This window comes from Hemibagrus wyckioides, linkage group LG22 (genome assembly GCF_019097595.1).
Source record: "Hemibagrus wyckioides isolate EC202008001 linkage group LG22, SWU_Hwy_1.0, whole genome shotgun sequence".
NCBI classification, from domain to species: domain Eukaryota; kingdom Metazoa; phylum Chordata; class Actinopteri; order Siluriformes; family Bagridae; genus Hemibagrus; species Hemibagrus wyckioides.
In genome coordinates this window covers 10,939,457-10,959,875 of record NC_080731.1, presented here as the reverse complement: position 1 = coordinate 10,959,875, position 20,419 = coordinate 10,939,457, and the positions used below count along the sequence as shown (strand labels likewise).

The 20,419-nt window shown below is 40.1% G+C and overlaps 1 long non-coding RNA gene across 1 annotated transcript in view; it reads left to right on the top strand.

Moving 5' to 3' along the window:
- Positions 1-2,476: 2,476 nt before the first annotated feature.
- The window catches only part of LOC131342992 (uncharacterized), a 37,065-nt gene continuing 19,122 nt past the window's right edge, over positions 2,477-20,419 (top strand). Inside the window, exons 1-2 of the long non-coding RNA XR_009203092.1 lie at positions 2,477-2,742; positions 15,383-15,473. This is a non-coding gene — a long non-coding RNA (uncharacterized LOC131342992). The remainder of the gene's footprint in view (positions 2,743-15,382; positions 15,474-20,419) is intronic.

The following is a 20,419-nucleotide window of genomic DNA, read 5'->3' as shown; positions in this document are numbered from 1 at the left end:
GGTATTAAATTGAATCAAGTGGCTTGAATGAAATTGTAAATGTGTATGTATGTGTAACTGTCCAATAAATCGCTGAGACGATAGTTTTTGTCCTCGTTTTGTTTTACCCAAGGTTTTTTTCCCCACTTTTTTAGGTTGGGGGGGCGCCTTCCTATTCTAATTGCATTGTAAATATGCATCACCATGATAATGGGGTCGCGCGCAGGCGTAGCCCCGCCGCTCACGTGCGCTTCACAACTTCGGGCCCTCTCACTGCGTGTAGATGGAAGACCGGGTCAGAGGATAAACTAGCTTACAAGTAAAGTTCAATTTCTCTCGGTAACAAACAAGGAGACGCAACTGGGCTTATCCCGAAAATATGCATAAGCGTAGCAACACGCGTGCATATAGGACAGCACGTGTCTCGAGCCGCCTGGGATGAAAATCTTTACGTGTGCCCGCCTGGCCACTTCTATTGGGTGCCACCTCAGCTGAGCAGCTCGGAGCAAAGGTGCACAGGCTGAAGAGCGCTTACACACCAAAAAAGTTCCGGAGATGCGTGTTGCCTCGAATGTCTGCCTGCCAAAGGTAGATTATTAATGGGCGGCGGAAACTAAGCGTTGGTTTTAAGGGTAAGTGTGACGCAAAATGATGTGTCTATTCATATGAAGTTAAATGCCATAGTAAAGGGCTGAACCTGCAACCGATGAGTGATTACCGATTTCTTGTTATTAGAGGCTAGGAAACAGAGTCATTATCCATCCTGCGCGGTGGAGCTCTGGATACTTCAGTCGTCTGTGCGTACGCTGTAGTCAGTGTATTTGCATACGGCATGTAATTATGCAGTTATAACAGTCTAACAGTCTAACAGCCAGGGTGTGCAGACAGTCTGTTTCAGACTCCTAATAGGATTTATAAGTTTTTATATAAGAGTCCTGAATATATAGGCCTCATATACAGAGTATAACTCACATGTGGTGTTGCGTGATCATGCAAAATGATGCAAACTGTTACTAAACGCTTATTGTTCTTTTGTTCGACCGTCTTTGTTAGTGTACGTTGTATTTCAATAGTGTAATTCTCTGAAATTGTATATGTTGCAAACCCGAGACTTTATAAAAATGCATTCCAAGATATTCCTTTTAGCTGTGAAAATAGACTATGAAGGAAAACAAAGAAAAATGAACATTCAGAACCTACCGCTCGTCTAAAACGCTGCTGTTTAAAATAAAAGGAAATAAAGAAAACAACACAGCCACGGTCACCGTGAATGCAAAAGAGATGCAAATATACCTTTTACATATGCATCAATATTTAAAATAACACACACGCTGGAAGCGTCTGCAGCGATGAACCGAGCGGTGTCTCAGTGCGCGCGGGCGCCAGTCTCCGCTCCTTCAGCGCGCGCTCCCCGGATCCCACCATGCAGATGCTCGCCATATTCAAAACAATATACAAAACAAAACACAATTCGCGTCTATTCTCTTCAAATGGAAAACGAGCCTCTTCGGAGGAGACGAGGGTAAAATTACTCCGAGCGCAGATAGAAAGGCGACGTAAGGGGATTTGCATATTTGATGCGCTAATTTCCTTGATGTATTTAAATATGGCTGCGCGTAGCAGAGCGGCTTGTCTACGTCACTGGACGTGACCTCGTTGTTAAATCTAAACGCGAATCCGCTTGCAATCATGGAGAATTAGAAAGAGGGACAGAATTACGTGGTGTAACGTCATTACTAATTTTCTAATGCAAAAATAGCTTGTTTTTTTTAAGACTTGAAGTTGAACTTAATATTCAATAAACCTAAACATGTGATGAGAAAAGGTATAAGTAAATAATAATAATAATAATAATAATAATAATAATAATAATAATAACTCAGATAATAATAATAATAATAATAATAATAATAATGATGATGATGATAATGATAATAATAACAATAATAACAATAATATAAAATTATGGTCTACTTTTGGGCTTATTAGAAGGTTGTATGTGTAATACACATTGTGTGAAACCAACGTTCATTTATTGCTGCTAAGGCCTCGCGCGTGCTTTTTTTTAATGAATATATGAGTGAATATAGTATGATTTCTAGATTTCTGGCTTTTTATGCGATGCATTCTCTAGACACTGTTTTTCCCCCCTGCTCTAATAATGTCCTCGCTGTGTCTAAAGACGGCGAGCGCGTTCCGTCAGTCCGCTCGTGTGGGGCAGAAAAAAAAGCTCGAGGCAAATTCATTAGCGCAGTCAGTGCGTAACCTGCTCTGGGAAACTGGGGGGCTACAGTCCACGCCAATAAGGGGAACAATGGCTCCTCAGTTCAAGTCCAACAAAAGACCTGGCCAACTTGTTTGAATTTCCGAGCACGTCCATTCTTTCTCTCACAGAGAGGGAGAGGTTTTGCACCCCACCTCCCCCAATCTTCCCCCACCCTAACACTAAAAAAATCATGCCATGCCAACCCTTCTCCGCTCAACAGTGCACTTTTTCCCATTTGGTGCTGTAGACAAATAGGTTATGGGAAACTTCTCGACCCCTCCTCTCTGTCTCCCCCCATCTCGCGCTGTCTCAGTCTCTCACACACTCTCGCGCTGTCTCTAGCGCGCGTGGACTACCGGAGCAGGGAAGCACGCGTAATGAGCTAAGTATTAGCGGCAATTTTGAACCACATGCGCACAGGGTGGACTCATTAGTGAAACGGCGTTTTGCGCACCGAGATCGGATAAGGAATGTTTGGAAAGACATTCGGAGAGAAAGTGAGTACCCTTCTTCTTTATAGACAGATATGAGCACTAATTTCCTTATAAAGTTTCTCAAGCGCACTTTTACTACAGTGTCGCGTCAGTGAAGTTGAACTTTTTTTTAGTGTTACCATAAAAGTAGCGTTAATATGTGTTTCATGGCTTTTATCTGTAAAATGAAATGCCCATGGTCATAGTTGAAGCTGGTGTATCTTTATCTTCCAAAAGGTTGACAGAATTGGTTGTCAAAAAATAAATAAATAAATGAATGAATAAAAAATTATTAATTATTTCTAACAACTGTTTGAATTGTTTTGGACATATTACTGTGATGTATCCAGTATTACATCTAACTCTGCCATGCTGGTCACACAAAGTTAAATAGTCATTGACCAGCAATATGATGTTGCACTCAGTATTTCTGATCTTGCCTTGCTGCATTCGGGTGTTACACTCTTAGGTGGGTCAGACATTTTGATGTCTTTTTTGCTGTTCATGCACAGTACCTTATTTAAAATCTTTACAATCTCATAGCCCTTACTGACAAAATCTTCAATATGACTGTTTATTAAAATTGGTAATTTGTAATTAGGTAAGTGTTGCACTCTAAAATGTGCTGTAAGCATTATGGCCATCTCAGATGAGGTGAAAAAAACCAAGTGACAGAAGGCAAGCTTATAGTTTTCTTATGAAATATCAGCGTCTTTCAGTAGATCAGATGTATCAGGTGTAAGGCCTACATTACTGGTTCAGAATAACTGTGATAGAAGCCACAATTAATCATTTAGTCAGCTAATTCATTCACGCGACATGGATGGGATCTGCTGTTGTCGGATCGATCAAGAGTGGAAAATCAATAAGAGCTATGTAGCTTGTTTTATTTTATTGCACTCTCTGGACACTGCAATTAATTTAGAGAGCCACAGCAGAGCATAGTCCTGATTTATCTGAGTACAATTTCACAAAAAGCCTAACAAGGTCCCCTGCTGTAGATACATTGGTTCAAATCCAGGTTTAGTATTCTAGGTATACTGTGACAGGAAAAAAGAACAAAACACATGTATTAGACAAGACATAAAAAAAACTTTATTGTTTTCCCACGCTTACTAGCTGCATGGCTCCCTCTTGAGCGCCACCCCCGTGTGCCCCACCACCACCTCCACCACCACCACCACCTTAATCACCACAACCAAATCATGCACTCAAAATTTCAGACTGTTGCTATATTTGTGGGGTTTTTTTTCAACTCTCTTGTGCATTAACCTACACCTCACACTTAACAAATGGCTTTTTTAAGTTTCCACAATTAATGCTGGCTTTTTTTCTCTTTATTTCATGAGGACAAGCCACAGTTATCAACTACCCCCCCCCCCCAAAAAAAAGTATTCCACAGCCTCCCCCATTCTCACACACAGTTACAGTGAGGAAAAATATATATAATAGTCTATTCATTATTCCTTGCATCCTGCAAAGCAAAGTAAATACGTTTTTTATCTGTCTGCCATCACATGGAATGAAAGTCTGTCACCAAAGCTGTGATAACAGAATGAAACATGCTTTGAAGAGGATTATTTGTATTGTTAGAATCCAAATAGCTTGTCACACATGGAAAATGGCAGTCACTGCTTTGGGAATCTATCTGAAAATGGAGATGGTCAGAGTAAAAGGTTACAGGCTGTCTTACAGTAACAGAATATAAAGGCATCTCACAGTCAAACAGTCACGCGTATAAAGGCGATTCACAATCTCTGTAGCCTACAGCCAGGCCAGGCTCAGTACAACAGTGGCCATGCATGGCTTCACTGCATACCTCCATTTTCTTTAGCTATGTGCTCAAAAATCTCCATCTTCAGGGAGAGAAGGCGTCGTTTTCGGTCGCTATCTCTCCCCCCCTCTGCGATGTCACATCTCTTCCACAGCGCGGCTAAAATAGCGCGTGCCGACGGCGCACGCAAAAAAGCAAACTCCGCGTTTCTAATGACATCATCATTACCTTAACACTCCCGCTGGTCCGAGACCTTTGACCTTGTGTGGTTGGTCCAGATTTTGCTAGTGGATGGCCGTCCCCTCCCCTTAAGTTCCCCCCCTTCAGTCCCTGAGATGGCCCTATTGCCTTTCCTCAGACCGTTGGTGGCAGCGGCGCGACGGCACAGCGGAATTTCTCCTCCACTCGCTTTATTATGCCAGGCTTTTTTTTGGGCGATATATGCGTTTCCGCACACGGAACCTGTCACCCCTCGTCAAAATGATGCAAAAAAAGGAAAAGCAAGAGCTCTATATTTTGTGGCGACACCAACGCGGTGTTATTCATATGTTCACTCTTCCTCCGGAATCGGATTTCTCCTTTTGTAACGTGGCCGCCGGTTCCGCGGGATACCGATCACCGCCTGCGCAGTCTAATAGGACCAGAGGAGGCTTTTGTAAAAAAAATTGCAATGCAAATGAGGGCCTGTGCAGGGATGGCTGCACCTTCCTCACCGCGCACTCCCTCCAACTCTAATATTGGTTTATGTCACGAGTCCGGGGGATTACGGCATAGCCCAGGCTATAATTTGTGCTTTTTTAACTTCTAAGGAAAGCGTTTATTTTTAGCTCCACTTTGCGGGCTAGAGTTGTGGACAACACGGGACGACTTGATAATTAAGGAGTTGCTTTGACAACTTCACTATGTGGATGTGCACCATGGACAACCACGAGGCGTCTGGACGGATTACTGTCACGGAACTGAACTGGAAGCGAGTTGTTATCTTTGGTTATCTAGCTGTATGAGTGTGTTGGCCGTCATAAAGCTAGATAACCGAAAGTAAAAACTGCCTCCATGCTCATCGACCTTTGTGGATGCTGCAAGACTTGATGGGTTTAAGAAAGTGTGTGATTTATGTGATGTGAAGTGATGCAAACATTCAAAAGTTTTACATGCAAAATGAGAGAGGGTGGTGGGGATGTTCTATGGGGTTGTGGATATTTTTAGATATTTTTAAATCTCTCTCTCTCTCTCTCTCTCACACACACACACACACACACACACGAAAAAAAACACCTACTTTATTTTTTTTTACTGAATGATGCATGGGTGAAGAATTCCTTCTTTACACACATTGCACGACTTCTATAAGTGACAATACTCCTAAAAATTCTCGCATTTTTTTGTTGCAAAAGTCACGTGCACGCCTCGCTTTGCGATTTTTATTTTATTTTTTATTTCATTTCATTTTTTTTTTATATATATATCTGCTCTGTCGCCTTTGGCCAGGAAACGGCGCTGGCATCCCAAACAGAAATAATTAGGACATATACAGAGCTGACAAAAAAAATTGAAAAGGGGTGGGCACATGGGATAGCGTTAGGAGTTGGGGGGAGTCGCTCCTCCTTAATTGATTCCGTTAAAACGGAGCACAGGAGATGTGAACGAGCGGACGCTCCCATTCCCACGCTCGGGGGCAAGCGGCGGTGCCACAGGCCGAAACGAATATGACATACAGAGCCGGCGGGGTTTGGTGGGCTTTAGAAGGGGGGAGGACGAAGAAAAAGGGGGGATGAAGGGAGGGGGGGGGCAACAAGGGTCATGAAAAGACGTCAAGTGCACCCGACTCATCTGCATCACTTTAGAAAGTGGCGGTCCCCATGCAGCGCGCGCACGCGGGCCCCCGACCAGACGAGCTGCAGCACTAACGGCTCTGAGCGCGCGCTGGGCTTCTACACGCCACAGTGCGGGCCTCTGTATCAGCACGCTGAAGAGAAACTTCTGTCTCCTTTATAAAACTATTTTATTGTTCACTTTAGAGTAAAGCGTCGACGCAGCCTACAGAATAAAGGGGCTACAGGCGCGCTGAAAAGATGACATCACATCCTTTGTGCTCGCATTGTATTTGAACTTGAGAACTGGCAGATATTCATTCAATCGTTCTGACGCCTATATTGCTTATATTATCATCACGACATGGCGCTTAAATGCAGCCTGGTTCACAAAGACAAACCGTGAGAACAGGTTAAACGATGAAGTGATCTGTCTAAGCCAAATAAATAGACATTAGCTTTTTTTATATCTTTTTTCTTCTGCATTGGCAAAATTTGGCCTGACATTTGACCTGTATATTATTATTATTATTATTATTATTATTATTATTATTATTATTATTAGTGGTGGTAATTAGGTTTCATTAAAAAATAGAATGCATTCGCCGACCCAGTCCCAGTGTTAATGTGTGTGTGGGGGACGACCATTATCCAATGCCTCAGTGAAAAAAACACCCTGAGAGCATGAACTGTTCAGGTGCAGAGACTAACTGAGACTCAAAGCACAGTGAAACGGCTGCCTTGCCCTTTGAATGAGTCCTTGTTGTCAAGACTTGACATATCAATGTTGTGTTAAGCATTTGAAGTTAAATAAGTCATTTTTAATTGTGAAGATCCACACTGTTAACTATTTCTCTCATCACTGCAGTCTATTTCATCAGACTTTTAACAGTGGGCAAAATATTCAGAACAAATCTGTAGTTATACCAGGCAAGCCTTATTATTTATGCATGCATTTTTGTTTGCACTTATCAGTTGTGATTATTTATATATCTATTTTTGTATTTCAAGCCTTCACTGCCTGGCCCTTCATTTCACCTATTTTAAGCAAGTCTTGTAGGCACAGAGGTTGGAAAGTCATTCGAATCTATTCTAAATGTCACGGCTGCGATTTAATGCAGGGATGTACCGCAGAAAGGTGGTGAGTGGACTGGAATCTCTGCAAATTATATTTTGAAGGAGTCTTTCATTATGGCAGTGCCACATGCTTTGAGTGATAGAAATGGGTCACATTTTTCAAGGATATCAGTATTCCAGCAAGCCAGTATATGCTCTGTGTAGAATAGCTGCTGTGGTGATATGCTCCTTAGAAAAATGCATGCTGGGATTTCTCTTAAGGTTTATGCTCTTCAGACCCATAGCTGACATATAATATTATTTTACATGGGAGAAAGAAGATAGAAAATTAAAAGAGATTACAGTCCTTTTTTTTTTTTGCTGGACATTTGATGTGTACATATGGCCATGATATTTATGAGGTTTACAGAGATCACTTCAGCGCATAACTGCAAGTGTAATGAATGTTCATGCGCTTGCTACCCCGTATGAAAGATTTTCTTGATTGTGTGTGTGTGTGTGCATGTCTGTGTGTGTCTTGGGCACATTTACAGTGAACAGGGGAAAAATCCTGCCTTTTTGATTGGCTGAATAGTATAACCATGGTGACCGAGGCAGCTTATAAGTATTCATTGGGTGAGCAATCTTCATATTTTGGACTACTCCACTTCCCTCAAATGCCAAGGCCTCCTGTCTGGCTGTTCTGTTGCCCTTGATAGTAGGAAGTCTCAGATTCACATCCATTTATATTTTTAAAATTACTTTACCATGGACCTACTTGATACTAATATACTGTAATGGCAAATTTGAACTTTAAATTTATATGATATTGAATGTTAAATGCATTATTTCTCTTACAACCTTAAATACACTTATATACAGTTTATGTACTGCGTCTGCTGTATGGTTATTTGATTGTGTCTAGATGTTTTTGGTTTTTGTTATAAGAGATTTCCTAAAAAAAACGTTAAGATAAAAAGATAAGGCAATATGAGGGTACGGTAATAATTATATATCTTGGCTTGAAAGGTGACAGACTTTCTAGTTCCTTTCCTTGAACACAATGTCTTCGATCCGTCTTAACGGTAGCTTCTGGATCAATCAATTATGTGCTTTCATTATTTTCTATTTTGTTAAAATCATTTTTCAAAAAAAATATTTTTACAATGATTCGTGTGCAAAAAAAAAAGAACACGCCTAATAAGACCAGACAGGAATATATTATCCACATAAATAATTACAGCAGATGGTCTCATGCAATAATGTATTTTCCTTTATTATTAGCTCATAGTATAGTAGCTCAATTCAAGGGCGAGACTGAAGATAGATTGACTAGGTGATTGTTTAAGGCTGTAAGTGGAGGATTTAAATGAGCAGAATGCTGCCAGGAGCTGTGCATAGTCCCGCCCCTTTATGCGCTGGTCCTTGTCACATGTACCTTGCTTTTCACGTTGGTTGGTGTCGCTCTGGCAACCGGAGGTGAGCTCAGAGGGTGCATGTGAAAGAGTGTCAGTGTGTGCGTATGTGTGTACGCGTGTGTGCATTTGCATATGTGTCTGAGGTATTCGCTATAAATGAGAATGTGCAAAAGTAGGTGTGTGTGTGTGCGTGCTTAAGCATATGCATATAACAAGGCACCTTTCATCATCCTGCTACTCCATTTCCCTTCGGTCAAATCTCTGTTCATTACACTTTAATGCTCCAGCCGTCTTAAATATGATGTGATGTCCTGTCACCTCACAAGCACGCTGTGAAATTAGTCTCGTACAAACTCTGTGGGTTTCTGAGATTCTCTATATACGAGCTGAAAACAGGGATTGTATTCCCATATTCATTTTTATTGTATAAAGAATAATCAGCAATAACATCCAGGTCTTTCCAGTGCAGCCCAGTTGTGCAATAACCTAATCTGCTTCCTCAGATATCTCATTGCTGAGCTTTTGTCAGCACTCTTTTTAGTGTTCGTATTAATTACATTCCTTGGAAGTACCATGGAAATGATCTAAAAAAGAGAGAGAGAGAGAGAGAGAGAGAGAGAGAGAGAGAGAAAGAGGGAGATAAAGGTAAGAGGTTTATATCAGCTCTAACACTTGCAGCAGAGTGAGCAGGTGAGTAAGGCTTGTAAAAGCTTCGATGAAAGATTTAGCTCATTTTAAGTGCTATATTGTACCATTCTAAAGATCTGTCATGCCTTACACTAACTTAGCTGCCCTGAGCTAATTATTAATATATTTCATTCTGCTGTATAATCATAAACACTCCAGAATTTCTCGGTAATACACAAACCTGACTCAGTACAGGAGCGAGGCGGCTGGAATCTCTTCCTGATGGTTTTATAGTGTTCAACTGGAACTGACTGGCTGAGTGTCCATTTGCATTCTGCTATGCTCTGCTGAATTTAGATTATGCAAATGGACCTCATGCTATAAATAAATTGCCGTAATTGCACAGGAAAACACCTCAATTCTGTCAGATGCAAAAGCTTAAATAATGCATTTCATGCCGGTGAATTATTTACTTGTATTAATTACAAGTAACCGCCAGCCCAACACAGAGCTGTTCTTAGAAGACAATATAATCTTTGCCATTTATTTGTAAAAATAAATAAATAAATAAAAATAAGAGAGAGAGATATGAAATTTCTCATAAAGGAGGAAGAATTTGTTAGAAATGTCTTCTAGTTGAAAATAAATTGGGTGACACAAATACAATCTCACAACCTGATTTCACCAACGCCCTAATTATCTGGGCTAAATTTAGATCATACAGAATTAATAAGAGAAGATCTAGAAGACCCTGCGACTGCCATCAAATCTGCAATAAATTGCCTTTATGCTGTTTGTCAGAGGCTGCTGTTGTTTCGAAAATGTTCGCGCTCTCCAATTAAATAATTTAATCACCGCACCTGTCACAAGCGCTGACTACGTCATGCAGCGAACCACGCTTACATTAGAATCTCGACTTTATGCAAATTTGATGAGCACCACCTCATGCATATATGCGGCGGTCCCTGGAGCTGCCTGCTTAATATCCTTATTAGAAGGAGGGGGGATTAAAAATTGATGGCAGAGGTTGGGTAGGCAGATCGTACCCTTCTTTCTGCCCACGAAGTGGTAGCGCAGGGTCTGAAGCCAGTTCTATGCAACAGTGCTTCCTTCTTTCAAGGTGCCACCATCTTAAAGGGCTTAGCAGTGGCGAGCACGCGGAAGAGGGTAGGGACCTAAAATGTCCGCTGGCACAGGCTCGCGCATCCTCCTTGCTAACGTGCTCACATCAATTACAAAATTATCCAGTATCACCGAAGCCGTGCATGCTGAGCGACTCATTTGCATGCATCGACTCACCCTCCCCCCGGTACTATCAGTTTTATATGCGAATGGCTTATGGCAAGCAGCGGCGCGTCTTATCCATGCACAACACGCGCCCTTTGCACAAATGCAGGGTGGAACCCAATGCATGTTATCACAGACTGTATTCATCTATAGCACCTCATGATCGCTAGAAATTCCAAATGAATATATATTTGCTATGTGGCCTGTGGCTAGAACCTTGGTAAACCATTATATTGATATTTAAATCTGCACAGCTCTAATCTAACGTTGGATAAAAAATGAAGGCATGCCCATATCTCTGATAGATGCCAGTTGCTGTCAGATAATGCTCAGCTCATTTTAACACTGATTGGATGAGACTGAAATTGTCTTAACGGTCTACGTTTCTCAGTCCCAATCGAGTCGTAGTGTTATCGCGATTCGTCCTCGCCAAATTTCTGTTCGCTGTTCCGGCAGGCCCAGTCCACTCCAGCGTCTTAATTATTTCAAAGGTGGCTGCTTAAAACAGGGCAGCGCCGCAGCACCATTTGCATTTTGCTTTCATCTCTGTAAGCCCTCATGGCACCGTCGAGGCAAGTGTGCGGGAAATGAGTCCTAATGCTTGGCTCCATGCGACTACACCCAACTCGTACACAGGCGTGAATTGGCACACGCACAAATACACACACATGCACAGAGGGGCTTGCATTGAATTGCAGGCATATATGCAGGCATACAACAAAAGAGCTACACATGTGCTGAGAGCATTTCCATGCTGAGTTAGGTGACAAAAAAGGTAGGCACATATCTTCTGTGCACGGTGATGTAAAGACCAGGGTCAGACCCTTTTGTAGCTCGGTCAGGTAATTGCCAGGGGTGAATAGAAGCATGGAAGTGCAGACAAAGTATTGGGTTCATTTTCTATTTCTCTTTCTAGAACGTATGCCATGTGGTTTGACTAGCAGCACTCACACCTGCAATCACATGGTAATGGGCTTCTTTGGAGGTCTGTGAATTTGGCATCGAAGGGATTGTCAGAGAAGATCAAGGTCTTACATGGAAAAGTGGCAGAGAGGCATAGCTATATTGACTGGACATGTGTGATACAATGTAATTTGCCTTTAAACAAACCCTGGACTTTTGATCATATGGTGATCAGAAATGATGGTATGTATAGCACTGGCTATCCTCAATCATTTTTTGTGTATATATATCATCAAAGAAAATCCTCTGCGTTTGTGACACTCTCTGTATGCCCCATTATTCTCCAATCCTCAGTTTTGGGTGTGCACGCATGTAAATATCCTTCCGCCTACATCTCGTCGTCTCACCTCCAGGAAGTCTGGATCGTGTTGATTAGTGTGAAAATGTGCTCCTGGGGTGTTCTGCGAAACTCCCTCCCCCTCACTCGCTCGCACGCACCTGATGTGTGGAACCCCCCCTAGACTGCTGAGATGAGATGAGTGTAATTAAATTCCTGCATGTGTTAGGCCAGGCCTGTCAGCAGCTAATAAACGGAGATGAGGGAGTCTCCTGTACACTGAAATAAGACAGCAGGGCATGGAGGGCAGCCAAAGGGGAGCCAGGCAGACACTCAGACTGCAACATGACATTATTTTCACACCACCTGGTCACCATGTACGTTGGAGCTTGATAGATTTTGCGGTAAATATTTTTATAAAGTCGTTACATATATGATAAAATCAATGATCTATGCAATGTTTCTTTTATTGTCACACTACAAAACATTTCCTCTTGCATGGATATGTGGCTGCATTTGGTCGTCTCGGTAAAATAGTCACTATGCGTATTGTTTTGCTTGAATTTGGCCATGACGCATACACTGCATGCTTTTTCCTCTGCTTTGTTTGCTGGGAAGAACCCTCATTTTTCACCCAGCAGACAAGATGCAGGCTGTCAGTGGGGGAATCATACCTGGTTCCATGCTAGACCAGTCGCCCCTCGTACAGCCCAGTAGCTGCTGATTGTCAGTGTGGGGTGCTGGCAGAGAAATGCAATAACTCTAGACACCCAGGCTGTGGAACTGTAGAGGGGGATGGGTGAACTCGCAGCCTGCCAACGCTGTGTGTGAAAAAAAAGGAAAAAAAAATAAAAAACAAGTCTGCTTTTGGCCGAAAAAACACATCCTGCAGGCTAGACAAACACACGGACCTGCTTTGCTACTTCCTACCACTTCCTTATGCTCTTCCTTATCAGTCTGGAGGTAACTGTCATGGCTTTCATGGCTGTGGCTCAGCGTCATCTAATTATAAGCACCGACAGGAAATATGTCATGAGAGAGGAAGTGCATCATAGTGGTTGTGAGTATTTTCTAGGAATAAAGTAGGAAACACTGTCTGGGTTTGACGTTAATGAGGAAAAAAAGAGCAATTTATTCAGTGCTAAGCAATTATCCATTTACTTTGGAAAAAGATAGAGACTTGAGAAATGAACTGGCCCACTCATCATTATTTATTGTGTGTTTTGGCAAAATAAAATATTGCACACTGCTGTTTTTGTACAAATGAACCTTTTTCAATAAAATTAATTTTTTTTTTTTTCACATCAACTTGATCATCTGGATATTTATTTCACAATACATGCTAATTCATCTGAGTCTAATATGTGAGAAAATTATGAAAATTTAGCAAATGAATACTCTATGGTTCAAAGCTACATGGTCTGTATAGTCTGTACCCTTATTAAGTTGCTATTAAGTAGTTAATTAACATGTAACTACAACCTAAAAACTCTTAAAATCGTCATGTTTTCTTTTGAATAAATCCTTACAGATCATACATTCGGTTATTTTGTTTTTATATGTACAAACAACTTTGTCTCAGGATCTATGCTTCTCTCTATTGACCAGGGAACCAGCACATAGCCGAGCACAGTAGCTTAATAAGACGTGACAGCTGTCATTCCTCCTTTGACATCTGTTAGGAGAAAGACACCATCACTTGGACAAGGCCTGCACTGTTTTTGAGCTTGTTACAGAATAAAATACAGCTGTAAGGGTTCCCTGGCAAGCAAAATAGTTTAAACACTCTCTGGTCAATACAAAGTAACCTGGCTTAAACTGCACTGATGTAAACCGAGCTGCAAAATATGGACCAAAATATTACAACATGCTAAAATTACACAATATGCGGTGCATTAAAACTGAATATTAAATAATAACACATTTTCCACTGAACCTTGGTGAGGTATTATTATTATGTTCAGGGATAAGACAGACATTTGAAAGATCTCCCTAACCATAATGTTAACCTTTGTTAAGCTATGTCTTGTGAGTTATGATGTATTTTATATCGCATGAATTATTGAAATGGCAAGTATGGGATCATATTAATGAAAACAAACTGGTGAACATGTGACATGTTTGCAGTACCCTGACAAAATTCAATTCTTTCTTTGGATCATAGCAATGTCAAACTCACGAGCAAAATTAGACATGCTCTTAGGAAGGGAAGGGTGTCATAGAGTTGGAGAGAGATAATATAGATACGGTATAAATAAATAAATTTAAATGTCCTGCAGAGAGATCATATTAGCATAATAAATGCATCTGTGATATCGCTAATGCAAAGGCCAATATTGTGATAAAGACTGGAAATGACAACATTGTTCACAACGATTGGAGCAGGCAGAAAGTATTGCAAAAAAAAGACAAAAATGCTACCTCATGATTTTTTTTATTAATAAAATAAACCACAATCCTGCCTACTTGGTTTGTTTTTTGCTCACAAATTCAAGCCTTGTGAATTCAGAAGTAACTGCTTACAAAAGCAGATAGACTGTTAGACTGGAATGTCTTCAATCTGACCACTGCTTTAGTCAAAACAGTCAAAAGTATAGTATTCACATGTCTCCTGTATTGCTGTAGTGAGGCATCAAAAAATACTTAAATAATATACTGAAAATGGTAAATGTTGCCACCTTTATATTATACAGATCTAGTTCTGTTTGTCACATTTTTTACATTTAAAAATTTTTTTTTACATTTTTTTCTTAGTCACATTTTTTTCAGACAACTAGATAGTTAATATTGGTGTCTCATTCTTTGGTAAAAGTAATTTTATTCACCAGAATTTTTTTCACATCAGCTTGTTGACTGCTAAGTCTCGCTTTCATCTACCAGAATATCCACTGACTAGCAAGAACTTGCTATTTTGTTATATTGCAATATCACGATCTTAGTATTATAAGTCTGTGTGAAAAGCATTTTCAGATGAGGTTTATGTGGTTAACTCAAATGCCAGAGAAAACATCATCACACTGAAGTCACAATATGTTTCGGATTAGCTTTACCTAGGAAATGCATACCAAAGAAGATATGATAAAAGATAGGAAAGTGTATTTAGGCGGTTTGGACTGCATAGAGTGTTTATATCTGTGTATTGGGGTTTTAGTTGTTGGTTCCACAGCAGTAGTTCTTTGGAAAACAACTGACAAAAGAGACATTTGGTATTGTTAGCCACAAAACCGTACCTGACAGCGCATTTAAAATTGAAATCGTTACTTCAGTTGCAGAGCTTCAAACTTGGACCTGTATATGATTCCGACTGCAGGGTGAACCATAAAATGTTCTACCTTTCTCATTTTCTTCCCTTCATCATTTGTGAAAACTATAAACATCATCCAAAGGCAGAAATGTTAGCCTGTAGCTTTAAAATGCTAAATATTTATGAATCATATTTTCTATTCCGCAGAAGCCAGGAAATATGACCATAACTGACCACTGGAAGAGAGTGAAGCGAAATGGAGCTGTCTGCTTTATCCTGCAATAAAATCCAGCATAAGGTGAGCTGTGAAAAAAATGAAATGAAAAAAAAAACAGACTAACAACTTTGTCTGTGGTGAGTAGTCCTTGGCAGGTGAACTCATATAACATTTGTTTATCCAGGCTTTTATGGAGGTCCCCCCCGGTTCCTCCTTTTAAGTGTGTTTGCGTGTCTGTGCATATGCACTACGTGCCTGCAGCTAAAAATGAAAACAGTATGGTCCACTTTATCATCGCTCGGTGGTCAGCGGTATTAGCATATTGCTCCAGAACATTCTGGTTAACACAGTAAATATTATGCACAGCCAGTCTGCTGCTTTATAGGCGACAGCACCACAGCATCCCTAAGGGCTTTCACTCTTCCTTTACATTAATGCACTACATCTAAATGAAATTGAGTGACAGAAATCTCAAATATTCCAAAAAATCATTTGGTTCACAACCAAATGACAGTTCTAGTATGAACGATCTTTATGGAAATGATATTTAAGGAAAAAATGGAATAACTGAACATGTTAATCTTATATATTATATGTTTTTATAAGAATATGTAAAAAATAAAATAAAATATTTAAATAATTAAAGAAAGAATATATATATATATATATATATATATATATATATATATATATATATATATATATATATATATATATATATATTATTAAAATAATTCTTTTTTACTTTACAGTATATATAATTTAATTAATTAATTTATTTTTTTACTTTAGAATCTTCTGTTAAAGTATAAAAGACTTGAATGTATATAATGGATTATTATATTAAGGTATCATATAAATAATCATAAGGCTAATCGGCGATACACTTGTCTTTAAGGAGCTTACAGTTAAGCTGAAAAAAAACCCCACGTCTCTGTAGATGAGCAATTCTCGATGTTAATTACTGTTGCTGCCGGTTGGATATGTGCTTTTAAAGCCAATTAAAAACAGGATGTAGAGTTCACTCAGGCTTTGAAAACTACACGTCCTCCTGCCTGCAATCCGGGGCACAGTAATGATTTTTGATCAAAGGTCAGGTCTTGTTCTAATAGGCGATATGAAACATAACCCTGTCCTTATGTGTGTAGGGTAAACTAGGATGTATTTAGGATTTGCTGCAGCAGTTGCCCACAGAGAAATGTTTTTATAATTACTAGTCAGTGTAAGAGTTATGTATTTCTGCATTTGTCCATGCTCTTTAATATATTACCAGCCTGTGAATTAGTTAATTAATTGAATTTGCTGTTCACACTAATACGCTGAAATCTGCCCTGTTTGGAAACCGACGCATCCTGCTTCCTGATTCGGTTTCTCTAATGTTAGCATGTATGATATTTCTGTGCAGCTCCAATCATTCAGTTTTATGCATCTAGGATGTGATTAGAATTAGCTGAGATGAGCTAATGAAGTTCAACTGCATGATTACAATTAACCATAGATGCAAAAATGAGCTCATGCAGACAACATGCAGTCATTACTGTGTACTCTAGCTCAAACATTCACCACTAGCTAATACGTATATTTTACATAAAAAAATAATTAAATAATTCCGCATGGCATTAGTCCTGTCCAGAGCTGTCTTACACACCCCATGACGTTCACATATACCACATTTCCCCTCCTTCCAGATTTCTAGAACCTTCTTCAAAAAGAAACGTATTGCATTAATCAGCGTTTGATCCTTATTCATGTTCCCGATTTTTCCTCCTTCCAGAAAAAAATGTGATCTAGTTGAGATCTATAATTAAAGATGATAGAGCAACATTGCATTCATTAAATATCCAAGTAGCAAATGGGATGTAACGGTGCTGTGCTGCATGAGTTTAACCCACATCATTATTTTATGCCAGGAACAAAGGCTAGGCGCATAGCAAAAAAAAAAAAGATGCAAATGTATGCAAATCGCTGGCAGCAAGAGGAAGGAGTGGATAAGACAGGCTAGAGAAGACACACAGCAAAAAAAAAAAAAAAAGAAGGGGGGGGTGTTTACCTTCGCAACACAGCCATTTCGAGGCAATTGCGTTTTTAAATATTTCTCCACGATTACACTGGAGATGAAATTTAAAGGCTCTAAGGGGTCATGTTAATTTCACCTGCTTTGCATCAGACCCTCTGATTTGTTATAATATGAGCTGTTTTTATACTAAAAAACCCCTCGGTTAACCAAAATGGTCTCTTCTAAAGACAATGCAAAGCCATGAAAATCTCACTTTGCCTCATTTGAGATCACCGCTTTTTCCATTTTCTCTTTTTTGTTTTTTTATGTTGCAGTCATCATTTTAATTTTGTCTTTAGTAATGGTTAATGCAAATAAAATAAAAATTGTTAAATGATTTAAATGCTAAAAATGGTGTTTGATGCAAGGGTGGGTTTGATTCACTCTGGAATTGTATAAATGAATAAAACAATGAATCTATTTGTGTATTTCTATTCTGCGGTCAGTGCTTCGATTTGATGAGAAGTCATTAGACGAATGAATGCATAGAAATTCCTTCGAACGACATGAAAATCACAGTACTTGACAAAGATAGAAGTCTGACTAATAGATTAATAGGATACTTATGAGGAAATATTATCGGTTGTCCCTTAAGGAGCGATTAGCAATTATGTTTGTGATATTTGTGTGTGTGTGTGTGTGTGAGCATCTTTTTAAGAGTCCTATATTCACGAAAATCAGGGAGACGTATGCAGCAGCACATGAAAGCCGATTAAAATAATGCCCTCTTGCAGACAATGCTACATTTGTGATTTGTGACGCGCGCACACACACACACACACACACACACACATACACGTCTGGGCCTCTCCTCAGACCTCAGACACAATATAGTGCGAGAGGGGGCTGGGGGTGTGAAAGCATAGACAGACACTTACAATAATGCATAATGATGTTAACATTCCTGCATGTCTAATAGAGCAGCATCCAACCACAGACCGCTTGTGTGTGTGTGTGTGTGTGTGTGTGAGTGTGTGTGTGTGTGTGTTGCATACAGGGACTGGTGGGGGGTGTGGAGGGGGGGGAGGGAGAAGGTAAAGTGATAAATTAATTCATGCATCTAAGTCATGGCTGTGTTTGAATGTGGTCATTCACACCCTGATCGCACGCTCAGTGTCTCAATCCCAGAAAGGGAAAAGACAGAGACAATACAAAGACGCATCTCTCTTCACCATGCGCATGCATATATGAAATAAATCGCACCTGCCAGACAGCAGTGGCGCTTTCCCTCACGCGTGCCGCCTCTATCGTTCTAATTGGGAGCTTAGAGCGAGGTGAGATTGTCCCTTCCCCGTTCCTATCATTTTGTTAACCTCACATCAAGCGGAACCCCCTGCCAATGGGACCAGACGAATTGGATATGAAAATAGAAGTGAAACGTTTGTCAAGGGAAAGCAGACGACAGGCCGAGGGAGAGAAGGAAGAGAAAGAGAAGGACAGGGAAAAGAGACAGACAGACAGAGCGACAGACGTCGTCTCCAGAGAAGAAGGCGGGCAGCGAAAAACAGAAAAAAGCTCATTTTCCGTGGCCACCCTCGCATCGTCTGCATTGCAGATCCTCCAAAGCCTGGCAAACGTGGCACCGGAGCACAGGAGTAGCTTTATATGCTTAATACTATCTGTCCCTCGGCTGATCTTTCCTTTTTTTTCCCCTTTACCGCCCCATATTTTTTTCCCCTCTTCTGGTCTCCATAAAATGTCAAGTTAATTTCCTGGGTGGTATGAGCTACACCTTGCCATGCGCCTTGTGTGTGTGTGAGAGGTTTGTGTGTAAGCGTACACATGTGCTTGTGTGTGTGTGTTTCAAGAGTGGGGGAAGGGGAAAGAATAGAAGTAGATAGAGGTGGAGGTAGGAGCTTCAAGAGCATGCCACTGTGTATGCATGGATGTCAGTATACATATATGTGCATAGTTGTGGGTGTGACAGGGAAGTGTGTATTCATATAACCTGAGTGACAGTGTGCAGAGAGTTTTCTTCATATGTGTGTGTGCGGGTGTGAAGCTCCAGATCACTACATCCTAATTTTGCTATTTCTGGACACCAGTCAGATAACAGCTCAGTGTGTGAATGTGTGCTAATGTATATATCGTATAGTTTATAGTTTATATATAAGTGCAAGTGCTGGCATTTCCTGCAGTTAGCCCCATAAGTGCTACTCTTCTGCACATTTTCCCCTTTTCTACTATTAATATGCATGAAGCATAAAGTAAGGATTTGACTTGGTTGCAAATATATCAATTAACAAATGCATTAAAGTCATTCTCCACTCAGCTGGAGCTGAAAATAAATCCTGCTTTCCTGAAGGTTGCTTGCACACCAGTTTAAACCTAACAGTACTACACGTTTACTTCAAAGCTGTGAATGATTGGTATATTTATTGAATTTGCTAGGTGTGTGTGTGCTTTATATATATATATATATATATATATTATACATACATAAATACATACATATATGTATGTCTTTGTGTGTGTGTGTGTGTGTGTATGTGTGTTTATGCAATAGTTCTTGTGTCCTGACCTTTTTTTTATTTGTTTTTTTTCTTTGTTCCAATAACTCATTTTTGAGACACTCTTACTGTCTAAAATGGGATTTTGATTTCCATATCGAGGGGCCGTGAGATGCCAAACCACTTCCAAGCACAAAAAAAAAAAAATGTAGTTTGCAAAACAGCATTTAACATCGAAAGCTTTTTTGAAAAGTCAAACAATGTTTTCCTGAGAGACGTCTCTCCTTGTTCTGCTCAACTCTGGTGTTGTGTTCTCATATCTCATATGCCTATCATTGGAAAGTGTGTGTGTGTCTGTGTGTGTGTGTGTGTACGTGTGTGTGTTTGGGTGAATTAGAAAGGATGTGAATATGTAGTAAAGCTGTGTGTGTGTGTGTGTGTGTGTGTGTGTGTGTGAGGAGATGGTATATACAAGCATATTCTCATAGACCCGTAAAGCATTATAATATGGAGGAAAGGGA